This window comes from Dendropsophus ebraccatus, chromosome 2, assembly GCF_027789765.1.
Source record: "Dendropsophus ebraccatus isolate aDenEbr1 chromosome 2, aDenEbr1.pat, whole genome shotgun sequence".
In the NCBI taxonomy this organism is placed as follows: Eukaryota; Metazoa; Chordata; class Amphibia; order Anura; family Hylidae; genus Dendropsophus; species Dendropsophus ebraccatus.
Genome location: NC_091455.1, coordinates 171,189,613 through 171,207,018, shown reverse-complemented (window position 1 = coordinate 171,207,018; position 17,406 = coordinate 171,189,613). Strand labels below are relative to the sequence as shown.

The 17,406-nt window shown below is 45.7% G+C and overlaps 1 protein-coding gene and 1 long non-coding RNA gene across 4 annotated transcripts in view; one reads left to right on the top strand and one right to left on the bottom strand.

Moving 5' to 3' along the window:
- Positions 1–17,406, top strand: part of BTD (biotinidase) — a 29,071-nt gene that overhangs the window by 2,962 nt on the left and 8,703 nt on the right. The gene's annotated exons all lie outside the window — the stretch shown is intronic.
- LOC138784754 (uncharacterized) lies at positions 2,558–14,810 on the bottom strand. Of its 3 annotated transcripts, none has more exons than XR_011361932.1 (4): positions 14,747–14,810; positions 10,539–10,731; positions 10,301–10,421; positions 2,558–2,860 (listed from the first exon to the last, which is right to left on the bottom strand). It is a non-coding gene; the product is annotated as an uncharacterized lncRNA (long non-coding RNA). The 3 variants fall into 3 exon arrangements; XR_011361934.1 differs by lacking the exon at positions 14,747–14,810 and adding an exon at positions 14,697–14,741; XR_011361933.1 differs by lacking the exon at positions 14,747–14,810 and adding an exon at positions 13,634–13,936.

Sequence of the window (17,406 nt, the reverse complement as noted above, 5' to 3'; positions counted from 1 at the left end):
CAGCACCTAGCACAAGTCACTAAGTACCACAGTGCAGCACCTAGCACAAGTCACTAAGTACCTCTGTGCAGCACATAGCACAAGTCACTAAGTACCACAGTGCAGCACCTAGCACAAGTCACTCTAAGTACCACAGTGCAGCACCTAGCACAAGTCACTCTAAGTACCACAGTGCAGCACCTAGCACAAGTCACTAAGTACCACAGTGCAGCACCTAGCACAAGTCACTAAGTACCACAGTGCAGCACCTAGCACAAGTCACTAAGTACCTCTGTGCAGCACCTAGCACAAGTCACTAAGTACCTCTGTGCAGCACCTAGCACAAGTCACTAAGTACCTCTGTGCAGCACCTAGCACAAGTCACTCTACCACAGTGCAGCACATAGCACAAGTCAGTAAGTACCACAGTGCAGCACCTAGCACAAGTCACTCTAAGTACCTCTGTGCAGCACCTAGCACAAGTCAGTAAGTACCACAGTGCAGCACCTAGCACAAGTCACTCTAAGTACCTCTGTGCAGCACCTAGCACAAGTCACTAAGTACCACAGTGCAGCACATAGCACAAGTCACTCTAAGTACCACAGTGCAGCACCTAGCACAAGTCACTAAGTACCACAGTGCAGCACCTAGCACAAGTCACTCTAAGTACCTCTGTGCAGCACCTAGCACAAGTCACTAAGTACCTCTGTGCAGCACCTAGCACAAGTCACTAAGTACCTCTGTGCAGCACCTAGCACAAGTCACTCTAAGTACCACAGTGCAGCACATAGCACAAGTCAGTAAGTACCACAGTGCAGCACAAAATATCTCTCCAGAAGCAACAAACACTGCAGTGCAGCACTAAATACCTCTCCGGCAGTGCTAAACACCACAGTGCAGCATAAAATACCCCTCCAGCAGCGCTTAACACCACAGTGCAGCACTAAATACCTCTCCGGAAGTGCTAAACATCATAATGCAGCACAAAATACCTCTCCAGCAGTGCTAAACACCACAGTGCAGCAAGATAAATCTCCAGCAACGCTAAACACCTAAAATGTGGAGCACAAAAAAACAGCTGAGACATGCAGTATATCGGAAGGTATTAAAGGTGGTAGCGAGGCAGAAGGGCTGCCCATAGGTGTTTGCCATGACAGATACTTTACCATCTCTAACCTCGGGATCTACACTGATAATGCTGGATTTAATGCAGGATATAATGTTGGCTTCTTCAGTGCAGTTTCTGCTTTCTAGCTCCTGCTTTTTGCCATTGTTTAACACCGACAGGGAAACTAATTTTGACCTGAGGACACGACGACAATTAAAGTCTGATGTCATGGATCCTTGGGGGCTTCCTTTGTGATGCTGGCAGGCCTCTTCTGAGGTCAAGTTGCTGGTGACCTCACTGTGATCAACCCTCCCACCATCACAGAGCTCTGACCTCCAGATTGCCCCCCCCCCCGATCCTTTGTTTTGAAAGAGCTGCGGGTACGGCATGTGAACCACGGCTCTAGTTGTTCTCTATGGAACAGCACTTAGCTCTTTCCGACAGCTCCATAGAGAATGAATATAGCCACGGTTCACATGTTGTACCCGTGGCTTTATTCAAAACAAAGTTGCCTGGGGGCCGATCTAGTGATTGCTGGAGGGTTCAAAGGTCAGACCTCCCACGATCTCTTACTTGTCCCTGGAAGTAAGTTTTAAGTCTTTAACAGTGTCATCACAGAAATCATGCAGTACTGCAGTAAAATGATGCAGTACCTCAATAAAAATGCAGTGTGTGAACACAACCTAAGGGTCTTTAAATCTTTTGAGCGATTGTACCACTACATTGCTTTGTGTTTGTTACATGAACAGACCGGCATCAGCGTGGGGATGCCAATGACGCAGTCCTTTTTTTTAAACTTCCACCCAGTTCCTGCGCATGGTGCCAGATTATTCTCAAGCACCAGCACGGCATGAAGCACTGGGGGCGGGCCAGACCGCGATGCGACGGGCCAGGGGGCGGGCCAGACCGCGATGCGATGTACCTGGTGGTACATTCGCTTTAATGTACACTAAGTTCTGTTGTATATTTCCCCAGGTTGTGCTTTAGAGCATATCTGTCACTATAATTCAGTTCATCCAGACCTTCCGGCATCAGCACATGGAACTTGTGAAGTGAACCAAGGTGACAGGTACCCCTTAGGCCCAGTTAGCTGCGGTCTGAAGGTGCACATTAAATGAATGCCTGAATTTTTTTTATACTTGGATTATCAAGAAAATATCAGAGCAAACATGTGTAATGCAATTGTGGCTGCAGTTGCCTAAGGGAAATTTTTGCATTTTACATCCCTTTAACCCTCAATAAATTGCTGTCTAAATCACACAGACACTTAGTAGGACTATAGATAGACAGATAGATAAATAGATAGATAGATAGATAGATAGATAGATAGATACAGTATATATATATATATATATATATATATATATATATATATATATATATATATATAGAGAGAGAGAGAGAGAGAGACTGTATTAAAATTAAACACAGTTCAAAATTATAAAAACACAGCAAAGCTTTATTCCAGCAGATGAAAATAACCTAATTTCTATTAACGTAAAATATGGCCGTCCCATAAAGAAAGCAATGCATAAAGAACTAGTGCTTGATACTGTATACCAGCTTGTCCACAGATGTTTTTGACACCTCACACATTATGCCTGGTGTCACCGCCTAGATATCCGCAATTTCATTGTTGTCCATAAATTGTCGCAGGTTGCTGTACTTGGACTCTCCATTAGCTCTTAAATCACTTGCAAGCTTCTCCTTGTTCCCAGGATTCATCATATACGCTCCCCTCCCGGTGATATAGGATTTCAAGAACTTGAAAAACTACATAAAAAGTGAACAATGATCAAACGTAATAGTTTTTATTGTTATGGTAATTTTATTTGTGGAAGACAAAATAATTTTTAATTGTAAAAAAAAAGTATATAACATATATACTGTAAACTTTTTCTTAAAGGGCTATTCAAGTCTTATGTCTTCCAGGGCTTATCAGCTGCTGTATGCCCTGCAGAAAGTAGTGTTTTCTTTCCTGTCTGACATGGTGCTTTCTGCTGCCACCTCTGTCCATGTCAGGAACTGTCCAGAGCAGGAGAGGTTTTCTATGAGGATCAACTACTCTGGACAATTCCTGACATGGACAGAGGTGGCAGCAGAGAGCTTTATGTCAGACAGGAAAGAAAACACCACTTCTTGTAGGGCATACAGCAGCTGATATGTATGATTTTTTTTAAACAACAGTAATTTACAAATCTGTATTATGTTCTTATACCAGTTGATGTTAAAATATTTTTTTTTCATGGTACCCCTTTAGGGAAATCTAAGAGCCAATTAAATTCAGTAGCCTTTTTCTGAATATTCAGGCCTGGTTTGTACATGGCATCACAAGGAAATGTGACCTAATGAGCAAATTGCACCCACAGAGCACCCTCTTTCCTCCCGTATTTCAGTTCAGGAAGTCACAATATAGAGCAAGCAGTAAACACTAATGCTATGATCCTTATAGTTGAGTGGCCTGAATAAAACCATATAGGTACACATATAGCCATCATGATATGCTGTTGCCTGTTGCACAAATGTCATTTTGGAGGTGCAGTAGCATGCTTTCGGCTTCTCTTCCTATTATTTGGACAGGAGATAAGTTGTCATCTTGACCTTTAAAGCGACTCTGTACCCACAATCTAACCCCCCCCAAACCTCTTTTACCTTCGGATAGCTGCTTTTAAACCAAGATCTGTCCTGGACTCCGTTCGGCAGGTGATGCAGTTATTGTCCTAAAAAACAGCTTTTACACTTGCAGCCCTGTGCCCAACGAGAGTATCTGTGCCCTAAGTTTGCACCACCCCTCCGTCCCTCCTGCCCACCCTCTCCATCATTAGGAATGCCACTGAAACATTTTCTCCTGTCTGAACATTGCACAGGTGCCTTAACGATCCAGCCCATGTTCAGTATTCACACAGCTGATGAATAGGAGACAATCTGTCTGGGGCATTGTTAAGGATGAGGAGGGACAGAGAGGTTGTGCCAGCCTTATGCATACACAATCTAGGCCCGGGCCATTGGACACGGGGCGGCCAGTTTAAAAGTTGTTTTTTTAGGACAATATCACCTGCTGAACGGACCCCAGGATGGATCTTGCATTAAAAGCAGCTATCCGAACGTACAAGTGGTTTAGGGGGGTCAGATTGTGGGTACAAAGTCGCTTTATAGGCTACATGTATCTTTAAAGCATTACTAACACAAAATGCAAAAATTTGCCACCATTCCAAAGGATTTTTAAGCTGTAGGGAGTATGTGCAGTAAGTCCCGGCACTTGCAAGTTGATGTTGCATGTTCCTGTTATTGACTGGGTTCACACAAAAATACATTGCATTGTTTTGTATGGAATCCTGGTTGGAGTGTATACATTGAATAGCGGCCGCACAAAACTGAGAGTGCAGACAAGGTAAAGTACGGCTCTGGCCGTACTTTACATTGTCTGTTATGGGTAATTAGAATGTGGACACACCCATATGTGCCCGCATTCCAATTTAAAAAAAATTAAGTTCATCTAGCCGGTACTGCAGTACTAGCCGGGTTAAACATCACAGTAGAGGCCGTCCTGTGACACGGCTGTGTCATAGAACGGCCGCTGTCATACATTGTGTGAACTTAACCTTTGTCTGTATTTTAGCCTTGGCAGTGTGCAGACTGCATATGGTGAACTGAGGTTTCGGAGTGCTGGCCAATTTTTGCATTTTGTGTTGCATGGGTGGGGGTCTTGCTACCTCCTGAAGGCTTGCACTCCACCCTTCTCCTGTGTTTTTTTTTTTTATTAGCCAAGAACCTAATTAAAAAAAAAAACCTTTAGAACAGGTATTTATGATGTGTACGCTAAAGGGAGCATGTGCGATAAGTCCTGGCACTCGCAGGTTGCTTTTGCACTTTCCTGTTTTTTGTTTTTTTTTGTCTTTATAGCCAGGTAAAGCATGTGGCAGCACAATTTACTCTCTGCCCATGAAGCCCGTCTCCTGATAATTGTGAGCATGCTACCATGGGTTTCACCGTGCTATATCAAACTATCAAAGGGGGCCGAGTGTAAATCTAAAGTGAACAACAAAAGCGTGAAAAGTTTATATAAATGACAGTAATGCTTTAGGCTGGGTTCACACTACATATATTTCAGTCAGTATTGTGGTCCTCATATTGCAACCAAAACCAGGAGTGGATTAAAAACACAGAAAGGCTCTGTCCACACAATGGTGAAATTGAGTGGATGGCCGCCATATAACAGTAAATAACTGCCATTATTTCAATATAACAGCCGTTGTTTTAACAGGGCTCCAGATGGCGACCAAAATGGTCGCCAATGCGACTGACTTTTTGCAAATGGCGCCCAGATTTATTAATCTGGGCGCCATTTGCGACTGGCCCCGGCGGCGGCGCGCTGTCTCTTTAAGATGCGCGGCTGATGCGCGGCTGCCGGGGGTGTCCCGTCCTATCCCCGGCAGCGCGGCGCATCAGTGAGCTGCCTGGGGCCCTGACTTCCGGCACAGGAAGCGCACGTCAGAGACGCTTCCTGTGTCAGAAGTCACAGCCCCGGCGTACAGGAGCTCACTGACGCGCCGCGCTGCCGGGGATAGGACGGGACACCCCCGGCAGCTGCGCATCAGCCGGGGACAGCGTCTGAAGAACAAGAGGATCGCCGGGGGAGCGGGTTGTCAGGTGAGTTTGTGTGTTTGTTTTTTTTTAAATATTGCTTAGCATAGAGGAAAGGGAGGGGGGGGGCTTTATAATGGGGGGAAGAGAAGGGGGGGCATCTATAATGGGGGGAGAAGAGGGGCCATCTTCAAGGGGGGGAGAGGGGGCCATCTATAATGGGGGGGGGGGGAGAGGGGGCATCTATAAGGTGAGGGGGTATCTATAAGGGGGGGAGAAGAGGGGGCATCTATAATGGGGGGGGAGAAGAGGGGGTATCTATAATGGGGGGAGGAGGGGGCATCTATAATGGGGGGAGAAGAGGGGGTATCTATAATGGGGGGAGAAGAGGGGGTATCTATAATGGGGGGAGAAGAGGGGGCATCTATAATGGGGGGAGAAGAGGGGGTATCTATAATGGGGGGAGAAGAGGGGGTATCTATAATGGGGGGAGAAGAGGGGGTATCTATAATGGGGGGAGAAGAGGGGGTATCTATAATGGGGGGGAGAAGAGGGGGTATCTATAATGGGGGGGAGAAGAGGGGGTATCTATAATGGGGGGGAGGAGGGGGCATCTATAAGGTGAGGGGGAATCTATAAGGGGGGGAGAAGAGGGGGCATCTATAATGGGGGGGAGAAGAGGGGGTATCTATAATGGGGGGGAGGAGGGGGTATCTATAATGGGGGGGAGGAGGGGGCATCTATAATGGGGGGGAGGAGGGGGCATCTATAATGGGGGGGGGGAGAGGGGGCATCTATAAGGTGAGGGGGAATCTATAAGGGGGGGAGAAGAGGGGGTATCTATAATGGGGGGAGAAGAGGGGGTATCTATAATGGGGGGAGAAGAGGGGGGTATCTATAATGGGGGGAGAGGGGGCCATCTATAAGGGGAGGGGGTATCTATAAGGGGGGGAGAAGAGGGGGCATCTATAATGGGGGGAGGAGGGGGCATCTATAATGGGGGGGAGAAGAGGGGGTATCTATAATGGGGGGGAGGAGGGGGTCATCTATAAGGGGAGGGGGCCATCTATAAGTGTAGGGCAAACTGGCTGCAGACACTGGGAGATAGATATATGCACAATTATTATTATCAGGGCCCCTCAGGTGTCTGTATTGTAGGGGGTCACTTGCATTAGTCACTAGGTGAGAGATATATCTATCTATATACACATCTTGTGGGGGGTCACTATGGCTGCAGTCAGAAGTCTAGCTCAGTATGTATAGACTGTTGCAAGCTTTTAAAGGGAACCTGTCACCCCCCGTGCCGGGGTGACAGGCTCCCAACCCCCCGTTAGAGCCCCCTATATTCACCTCATGGCGCCGGGTCCCGCTTCTGAAGATGGTCGGGTCACGGAGATCTCAGCCGCTGCAGCCCGGTGCGCACACTGAGAGATGAGTCCAACGCTCATAGAGAATGACGGAGCGCTGGACTCTCCTGTCATTCTCTATGAGCGTTGGACTCATCTCTCAGCGCACGTCGGGCTGCAGCGGCTGAGATCTCCGTGACCCGACCATCTTCAGAAGCGGGACCCGGCGCCATGAGGTGAATATAGGGGGCTCTAACGGGGGGTTGGGAGCCTGTCACCCCGGCACGGGGGTCGACAGGTTCCCTTTAAGTTCAAGTTCAGAAGAGTAAGCCTCATTAAAAGGCTAGCCAAGTGAGGCTGAAGTACTGAGTCAGACTGTATATGGTTGTCAGACTGTATATGGTTGTCAAGTTGCAAGTTTCCATGTTGAACGTTTTCAAACTAAGAAAAGAAAGAATCTAAAGGAGGAGGAGGAGGCTGCGGCCTCTGCACACAGTAAGTCCCATTTAACATAACATTAATTTTACATGGTTTAAAATGTTGGCGACCAAATATTCTATTTGGCGCCTAAATTTTTCAGGTTAGGAGCCAATGGCTCCTAGGTAAATTTTTTAGTCTGGAGCCCTGTTTAAAATAACAGCAAATATTTGCCATTAAATGGCGGCCATCCACTCAATTTCAACATTGTGTGAACAGAGCCTTTCTGTGTTTTCAATCCACTGCTGGTTTTGGTTGCAATATGAGGACCACAATACTGACTGAAATATACGTAGTGTGAACCTAGCCTTAAAGCGAATGTACCATCAGGTATATCTCTTTCGTTTTTTACATGAATGGATCGTTAAAAAAAAAGGACTATGGCAGCAGCATCCCCACGCCAGCACCAATCCATTCATGTAAAAAACCCAATCGATGTACCTGTGGGTACATTCTCTTTAAGAAACTTTTGACATAACCTAGTGCTTTCTTGATGGGGGAGCAGGGTAACTGCTTTTGACTTGTAATACAGCCATGTGAATGAGCTCTTAATAGATTCAATTGGGTGACATGCTGTAATCTGCCAATAGAATCGTTGCTAGATGGAGAAATCTTGCCAATATCTGTGAATTATGGAAATTCTAGTTAAACTGTTAACAGCACACTTGTTCACATTATACATAACTTTTTAGGGAATATAAGGAAAATTCTATTCCATAAATCTTTGTGCCAAAATCATGATGAATCTATGTCTAAGGCAATGGAAAGAGTTAAATCCATGGAGAAATGGACAGACAAAATGAACTTTGCATGGTAAATGTCCACATCATGTGTATGAGAGTTATTAAAATTTCTCCAATTTTGCTTCTCCTGTATCCCGCTAAGGATTTTTCGTCTGCCAATCCAGGAAAAGAAGTTGGAGCATATCTGCTATATGTAAATTTACCAGTACATAATATTTACATCTTATATTAGTAAATAATAACAAACAATGTAAATAAATCCTCTCGTTCACACAGAGCAAAAGCGCTGAAATTTCAGCCGTTAAAATAGGTGCAGAGCTAATTTCCATTGTGTTGAATGGAAATTCTGCTCTGCGGTTCACACGGTGGAATTTCCGCACTGAACTAATCCGCTTTCCGCCAGAAGAATGAACATGTTCATTCTTCCGCTAGCGGAAGCCTATACAAACCAATGGGGCTCTGATTTTCTGTTTCAGCGCGGAATACAAGCGTAATACAAGCGGAAATTACGCGCTGAATCAGTGCGGAAATAGGGAAAAAAGGGGGGAGGAGGATTCTAGTATATATTCTGGTATAGTCTAGTTTACTCGCCAAATACTAGCTGAATTTCAGCGCTGAATGCATGCGGATTCAGCGCGGATTCCTCGAGTATTCCGCGCTGAATTTGTCAAGAGCTGATTACGAACTGAACACTTTCCTAGCGGAATACGCAGGGATTCTGCTTACATTCTGCTTATATTCTGCTCGGAAATCAGCGTCAGTTGATTTCTGGCGGAAATATTTCCTCGCGTAATCCGCCCCTTTTGCTCTGTGTGAACGTAGCCTAAGTGAAACAACCTGCACTCTAGGACACATCCAGATGAATATTTTTGCAACTAAATTAATTTAGCAAACTTGTTTCTTTCTCATAAGTTACCGACCAACTCTGCGCTCTAAAAGCAGTGGTCAGATTCATATATACATATAAAGATATAGTGAAGATTTATAGAGATATAGGGGGAGATTTATCAAAGGGTTTAAATTTTAGACTGGTGCAAACTGCCCACAGCAACCAATCACAGCTCAGCTCTCAGCTCTGGTGAAAGAAAAGAGGAGCTGTGATTGGTTTCTGTGGCAAGTTTGCACCAGTCTAAATTTTACACCCTTTGATAAATCTCCCCCATAGTGTATATACACTGTACAAATAAATACGTGTGTAATAGCTATTTATAAACCAGCCAGACCACTGCTTATAGAGCAGAGTGGTGGTTGGTAACATTAGAGAATGAACTGTCAAAAATGGGAGGAAAAGAGAAGCATATCAGGAGCAGGAAGTATGTTTCATAAATGAATGTGTTTGCAAAAATATTTAACTTGATAAACCCTACAAATATGACTATATAAGTTAAGATGTGAATACCCCTTTAAGAAAAATAGATTTTTTGGTTGTGGTGTATTTAGCTAAGTATTGCCTAGGCTGCATCAACTTATTCTGTAGTAAGCATTAGATTTGTGCAAGATGTGAATAAGAGTTTTACTATTTACTGACAGAACACAAAGATCCTGAAAATAATGAACAATCAAAATACAAAGTATATGTGAAAGTTGCAGGACCTTTAGACTTTCTTTACATAAAACTGTATAGGATCATTTAGTCTATGTTAGTGCCCTAAATAGGATTTCAAAGTGGTCTCTATGAGCTGATTCCAGGGGAATGCTACTTGCATGATGTCTTGTTTTATATTGTATCCTATGCACTTTGCTTGATACATTACATGTGGAATTTCAGTAAACACAAATGCAGTCTCTAACATCAGCCCTCATGGTCCGTGATTTCTAAACTCTGATGTGGAAACTCTACTTGCTCCTACAGTTAAACAATAAAGGTGTAAAAGTCCCATCAATTATACTGTAATTGTAGTTGTGTATAGGGCACCATTCATACTATCAGTTCTTTAGCTTATACTGATCACTGATAAATTGTTGCTTCCTTTCCCCTTTGCATCTGTCATTCTACAAGGTGACACAATACATATAAAGTAACAGTCACACATCACAACCACACATAATTCAGAGATCATTACCAAATCCCTGTTGTATGGATTTCCCAAAGATTTCCATTCTCTTTCTTGGGAGGACTGAGCTGCTATGCTTGCAATAAGTAGAGATAGTATATAGGCTGCTACAACATGAGTTTCTTTCATCCTGAAAAAAAAAAGAAAAATGTGCCCAGATATGTAAATTCTATTTATAACATAACATGAAGAAATAAAAAATAGTAAAAGATGTTGATTTTGTATGACAAAAATCCAATTCTCTTACCTTGTGTAGAGCAGCAGCTGTGCCTGTGTGTCCAGCACTGCCTCCTTGTCATCCGCTCCACAGAGTGACAGCCAGACTCACTGACTCAATTTATATGTCTTAATGACAATACGCTTCCCACACTGAAGTGTGCAGATGAGCAGGATCGGTTGACCGGCTTTGTTCACCCACAAATGGAGCGGCAATTAGAGCCCTTTGGGATTATTTTTCATGAGTAAGAGGGAAGAAAAAAAGAGAAAAACAGTAAGAATAAAGCAAAGTTTTCTGAAATGTCTCATTTGATAAAACTTTGAGAGGCCACTCATGTTTGGAGAGGTGCTTCACTCTGACGTCATAGACGCCCTCTTCAGAGACTTGTCTTTAAAAACCCATAAGATTAGAAGGGCTGTTATAATTCAATAATTTAAGTCTTGTAAAGTAAAATGTGTATTTATAACTTTAACCCCCTCTGCTGCTGATCTGTAACCATCGGAAGATAAAGAAGTAAAACTTAACCCTCTCTGCTGCTGATCTGTAACATTTATACAGTGAGAAATAGTGCTGAACTGGAATGTATGTTGTAAATGTCCTTGGTGTATGACATACTGTATATAATGTTTACAAGGCAATTGTTCTTCCACCAGAATAGGTGAATTCTACATATTTTGCTTTTTGGAAGTCATAGTACTGGATAGCTGGCATTCAGGGGGCTTAATCATAAAAGTATTTTTGTGTTATTTCTGTACATGTATATCCTATATCGTATGACCTTGTCTATGTTAGCACTGACACCCCTGTCCCATGTTTACAACCTGAAAAGTGCTTCACATTGTCTCCACTTTAGGGATAGTTTCTTACAAATATTCTACAATGCTTTAAATGGGCTTTTATGCAGAGGAGATTCTGTAAAAAATCTAATTTATTTACATCGATTGTGGATTTGTCATTGAAATATCCTGTAACCTGAGGAAAAATTAGCCGGCATATTCCAAATGTGGAAAACAGACAATATATTATTATTTGGTTTAAAGGGGTTTTCCAAGCAAAATATCCAAGGGATATCTCATCAGTCACGGGGCTGGTTGGGGTGCTGACACCTGGCACCCCTGTGAATCAGCTGATCGGCGCCCTCACTACACAGTGAATGGGTCAGGAACAAACCAAAAAAAAGTAAATGAAGTTAGCTTTTCCCTGCTGTGCTAGTGGGTGTAGCTAGCATCTGCTAAAAGGCTGTGTGGTCCCACACAGCCGGGAGAACCTGCTGATATGCCACAGAAGCCTTTTACCTTAGGAGTAGATTGCTGTTATAACCGCTCCTCTGCGCCTCTGCATTCTTTATAAATTCACTAATTCCCCTTATGCAAATGTGGGGCTTAAGAGCATTTGGGGCGTCGCCTTTGTCCTGTAGCATTACTTTGTCCCGCCCAGTCTGCCCCCATCTGTCCCGTTCCCCCACCCCCCTCCCATCAAGCTCGCCCAGCCAGCCTCCTCCCGTCCCGCTCAGCCCACCCTCTCCCATGCTGCTGGTATGACACAGCCGATCAGGAGCCCAGGACAGTATGCTGCTCACTGCTACAGTTTGCAGCTGGCAGGAATGTGATCGGCGCTGGGAGCCTGTGTTGAGCTGGGTGGTAAAGCTCAGCCCAGGCTCCGAGCACCAAACTGTGGCAGTGAGCAGCATACTGTCCTGGGCTCCTGATTGGCATTCAAGCCCCAGAAGAGTGTCCCACCAGCCTGACCTGCCCCGTCCCATGCCCCTGAGCTGACAGCCTGCTCCCGAGGTGTCATACCAGGACCCAGCCCAGGACAGTGTGGGGGACATTCTTCTGGAGCTTGAATGCCGATCAGGAGCCTAGGACAGTATGCTGCTCACTGCCACAGTTTGCAAATGGCAAGAACGCGATCGGTGCTTGGAGCCTGGGCTGAGCTTACCATCCAGCTCAACAAAGGCTCCCAGCGCTGATCACACTCCTGCCAGCTGCAAACTGTAGCAGTGAGCAGCATACTGTCCTGGGCTCCTGATTGGCTGTGTAATACCAGCGGCAAGAGAGGGGACGGGCTGAGCGGGACGGGCGGAGGCTGGCCGGGCGAGCTCGACCCGAGGGGGCGTGGGGACGGGACAGATGGGCAGGACAAAGTAATGCTCCAGGACAAAGGCGACACCCCAAATGCTCTTTAGCCCCACATTTGCACAGGGGCAATTAGCAAATTTTTAAAGAATGCTGAGGAGCGGTTGGGCTTCTGTGGCATATAGTGCCCCTTTAACTTGTACCCTATCTACAGGATGGGTGACAAGTAAATGATTGCAGGGGGTCCAACCGCCACACCCCCCAGCCATCTCTGTATCGGGCCACAGGCTTCTATGTTATTAATACAGCCGCGGGTATTGCACGTTACGCACAGTTCAATTTATTCCTATGGAGTTGTCGAAAAGAGCTGAGTAAGCACTTTCCGATTTACTTGGCTTTTTCTATCGGCTTCATAGGAATGAATAGAACCGTGGGTCACATGCCGTACCCGTGGCTGTATTCATAGCAAACAAGCTGGGCGCCTGATATAGAGATTAGCAGGGGATATGGAGGTCAGACCCCCTGTGATCTCCCACTTGTCCCCTATTGCTTTAAGATTTTAACATCAATAGACTGGCGCCTGCACGGGGGTGCTGGTGCCGCAGTCCTTTTTTGAAACCACACAGTGCTGGTCTATCCCTGGTCTAAAGCACTGTAGGCGGCCCGGCCTGTCCCCAGTGGGAGGAAGCCCCCTCCCCTCTGTGACACGGCTCCATAAGAATCAATGGCACTGCGTCACAGAGGGGAGGGGGTTTCCTCCCACTGGGGGTGGAGGGGCCGCCTCCAGTGCTTCAGTCCGGGCCGGTGACCAGAAGAAGACCAGCACTGTGCATGGGAACTGGGTCGTGGCACAAAAAAAGGCCATGGCATCAGCACGGTCTAATGATGTTAAAATCTTAAAGCAATGTACCTGCTGGTACATCCATTTACTTTAAATATTTCTAGAATACCAGCCCTTTTTCTGGGTGCCTTGCTTAGTCTGGCCTCTCCCCATTGATCTGTCTGGCACGGGTAACCCCACCAGGTGTATTTCTCCCACCAGCTTACCTCGTTGGATCACCAAGGCACGCAAGCTCCCTCACCACATCAAGGTGAAGGCACCATGAGGGAGCCCCTCCACCCTAACCCGATTACCCATCCCAACCCTTAATTTACTTTTTATGTGCTAAAACCTTAATCTAAAACTTGTTAAAACTGTAAGCCCTTCCTGGTGTTCTTCCCTGCCCAGGTTTGCCCCATGCCCTGCCCAGGTGGACCCTCCCATTGCCCTTCCTAGCCAAGGCTTTTCCCAGGCTCCTAATGCAGACCGTCCCCGCGCCCTGCTCAGGCCCGCTCTAGCCCTTAACCCAGACTCGCCTGGCGCCCATCTCACCCCAAGCCCATTCTCAGCCCTCCAACACGAACCCTCCCAGCGCCCTTCTCAGCCCAGGCGCGCCCTAGCCCCCTAAAGTGGACCATCCCGGCTCCCTTTCCCAGGCCAGGCCCGCCCCAGCCTCCTAACGTGGGCCCTCCCTTTGCCCTTCCATGCCCAGGCCGGCCCCAGCCTCCTAAAATGGACCATTCCGGTGCCGATCCCAGGCCAGGCCCGCCCCAGCTCCCTAACGTAGGCTTTCCCTTCACCTTTCGCAACCCAGGCTAGCCCCAGACCCCTAACATGTACCCTTCCTTCGCCCTTCACAGCCCAGGCCCACCCCAGACCCCTAACACGGACACTCCCTTCACCCTTCCCAGCCTCCTTTTGCGGACCCTCCCTTTTCCCTTCCCAGCCCAGGGCTGCTGCAGCCCACCAAGACGGACCCTTCCTTCGCCCATCCCAGCCCCCTAACGCAGACCCTCTTTTCTCCCTTCCCACCCCAGGCCCGCCCCAGCCCCCTAACATGGACCGTCCCTTCGCCCTTCCCAGCCCAGGTCCGCCGCCTAATGCGGACCCTCCCTTCACCCTTCCCAGCCCAGGCCCACCCCAGCACCCTAACGTGGACCCTCCTTTCGCCCTTTCCAGCCCAGGCCTGGCCTGGCCCTCCTAACATGGACCCTTCCGTCACCCTTCCCAACCCAGGCCCGCCTCAGCCCCCTAACGCAAACCCACCCAACACTGATGCCATTTCCTTACACATTATGGGGACATATAGGGATTATGGGGGGGATTTATCGCAGCCTTACAGTAGGAATGTCCTTTGCTGCCCATAGCAACCAATCACAGCTCAGCTTTCATTTTTACTAGATCTCATGCATATTTGACAGCTGAGATATGATTGGTTTCTATGGCAACAGAGGACGTTCCTACTGTAAGACTGCTTGATAAATCTCCCCCTTATATTCTTTAATATCTACTCAGTATAGAGCAGCACAATCTGTCACTGAGGAGGCTGCAGACAACCCCATATTACTCTATGGGCCAAAATAGAGAGCGTGTGTGATGTGAATGGTGGCGATATTACACTACAGGTTATTGGCTGCTGTGTCTTGGAGATGACAGTGTCCATGGCCGTCATCACTAATGTCATCTGTCACCCTATTACACAGGACGATGATTGTTACTTGCGGTCGTTCTTGCACTCGTCCTTTCCTGGCTGATAGACTAGGGAACAAGCGAACGACACATTATTACACTGAACGATGTTCGAACGATTTGTGAACAATAAACAATAAAAATAGATCCAGATTCTGTCAAATGATCAACGATTTCTTGTTGGTCGTTTAATCATTGCCAGCTATTACACATAACTATTATCGTTCAAAACCGAACGATCTAACGATTTTTTGAACAATAATCGTCCTGTGTAATAAGGCCCTTAGTGTGTGTAGAGGGTGGCTTGTCTCCCTGAGGGTATTTTTAGAATTTATTTTACTGCTTTTTATTGCTAGTCTGCTGCTGGCTGGTAAAGAGGAGGGGCCCCACTTTTTTTCTCAAGTGAGTAGGGTCCCCCCTCTTTTTATAATTAGTTAGATAAAAAATTCATGATGTATTTTCAAAATGCAGCATGTTGTAGGTATGGTATATTGTGTGTGTTTACGTTTTTTAAGCCTATGGGGGGATCTATGCTCAGTAGGTTTTCCTAGAAAAAAGAAAAAAAATATTGACTAAATGGCTTGAGTACAAGGTGGCTAACAAAGTTGGATGCAGCCCTAGGGAGTCCTGGAGAACATGTATACAACCATAGGCTGCAGGGCAGTCCATAGAGCTGTACCTAACTTTCCAGTCCTCAAAGTAAAATCTGATCATTTATTAAGTGTTATATAATGTAATAAAATATAATAAAAGGTGTCATCTTAAACTTATGGTATCTGTCACTTTCAGGGTAAAATACTCATAAACCTATTAAAAGCATAAAATGTACAAATGCATAAGCCCCGGGGGGCCCCATATAGTGCAATAAATCAAAAAATGTGGTACAAAAGCATATATAAACTATAAAAGAATTATAAAATATGTATTAAACGCCTATATAATCATATAAATAGTAATATGGTCCTTATACTGTGATACATCAAGTGTATGGATAGTATAAATTAGCTCAGACCTAGAGGGATTCTCAACATCCTCTCATTGATTTGCACAGTGAGAATGAGCAATTGATGGCACACGTGCCCACAGAGAGGGTTCTTGGTGCCTCCTCTGGCAATTGTGCCCACAGAGAAGGTTCCTGGTGCCCCCTCTGGCAAGTGTGCCCAAAGAGAGGGTTGTTGGTGCCCATTCTGGCAAGCATGCCCACAGAGAGGGTTCTTGGTGCCCCCTCTGGCAAGTGTGCCCACAGAGAGGGTTCCCTGTGCCCCCTCTGGCAAGCGTGCCCACAGAGAGGGTTCCTGGTGCCCCTTCTGGCAAGCGTGCCCACAGAGAGGGTTCTTGGTGCCCCCTCTGACATACTTACCACAGTTTCATCAACACGGCCCTAGGACTTACAGTTATGACAATCAGGCACTTACAAGAAAAACACACAAAGCTTGTATTAACAATCAGCTGATACCAAGAATAGAAACAAATGGATGATGGCAATCAGGAATAGAACAGAATATTATGAACATGAAACATACTACAATCTTTTGCCTTGATCTTTCCCTGAAGTGTAACCTAACATCAGATAAACTAACCTCATTATGCCTGGCAATGGATTAGCTGTGAGATAGTTGTATGACAACTGCCCCAAACAGGCTTATAGGAGTAGACAGAATACCATCATAACAATAACACTCAAACGTGGTGTTAGAGTGATGGTCTGGCACTGCTTTGCTTCTGCAGGACCTGCATGACTTGTCATTATTGAGGGAAACATTAATGAAAAACCTGACAGAGAACTTTCTGGGACTGTCCAAATCCACTCTTTAACCAAAGCAAATTTTCCCATAAGAAATCACAGAAATGCAGACAATTATAAATAATGATTTTTTTTATTCTGAATAACATATAGAACAGATGAAACAAACAATGAGAAACAGTTGAAAATGTGATATTATAAGTTACTGTACAGTATAGCAATCAGCATGTGGAGTATAATGTATAGTAGGTGTATAAACCTGAAAAAACAGCAGTAGTTTGTAGGTACAGAATGGAGGTGCAGATACCCATAATGCAGCAGCATAGTACAACAGGCTAGAATAGAGAAGCAGGGCTGCTGCCAGAGGTCTGTGTGGTCACATGACAGCAATGTGGGAGGTGTGTGTGTTCAGCATGGACCAATCAAAAAGTGAGAATCACAGAGCTGTGCAGGAGGACAGTGACAGAAACTTGCTGAGTGAATTGCTGAGTGTAAGCACAGGCACATTATAGCTGCAGTGTGTATAGCTGTGTGTGAGTGCAGGCACATTATTGCAGCAGTGTGTAT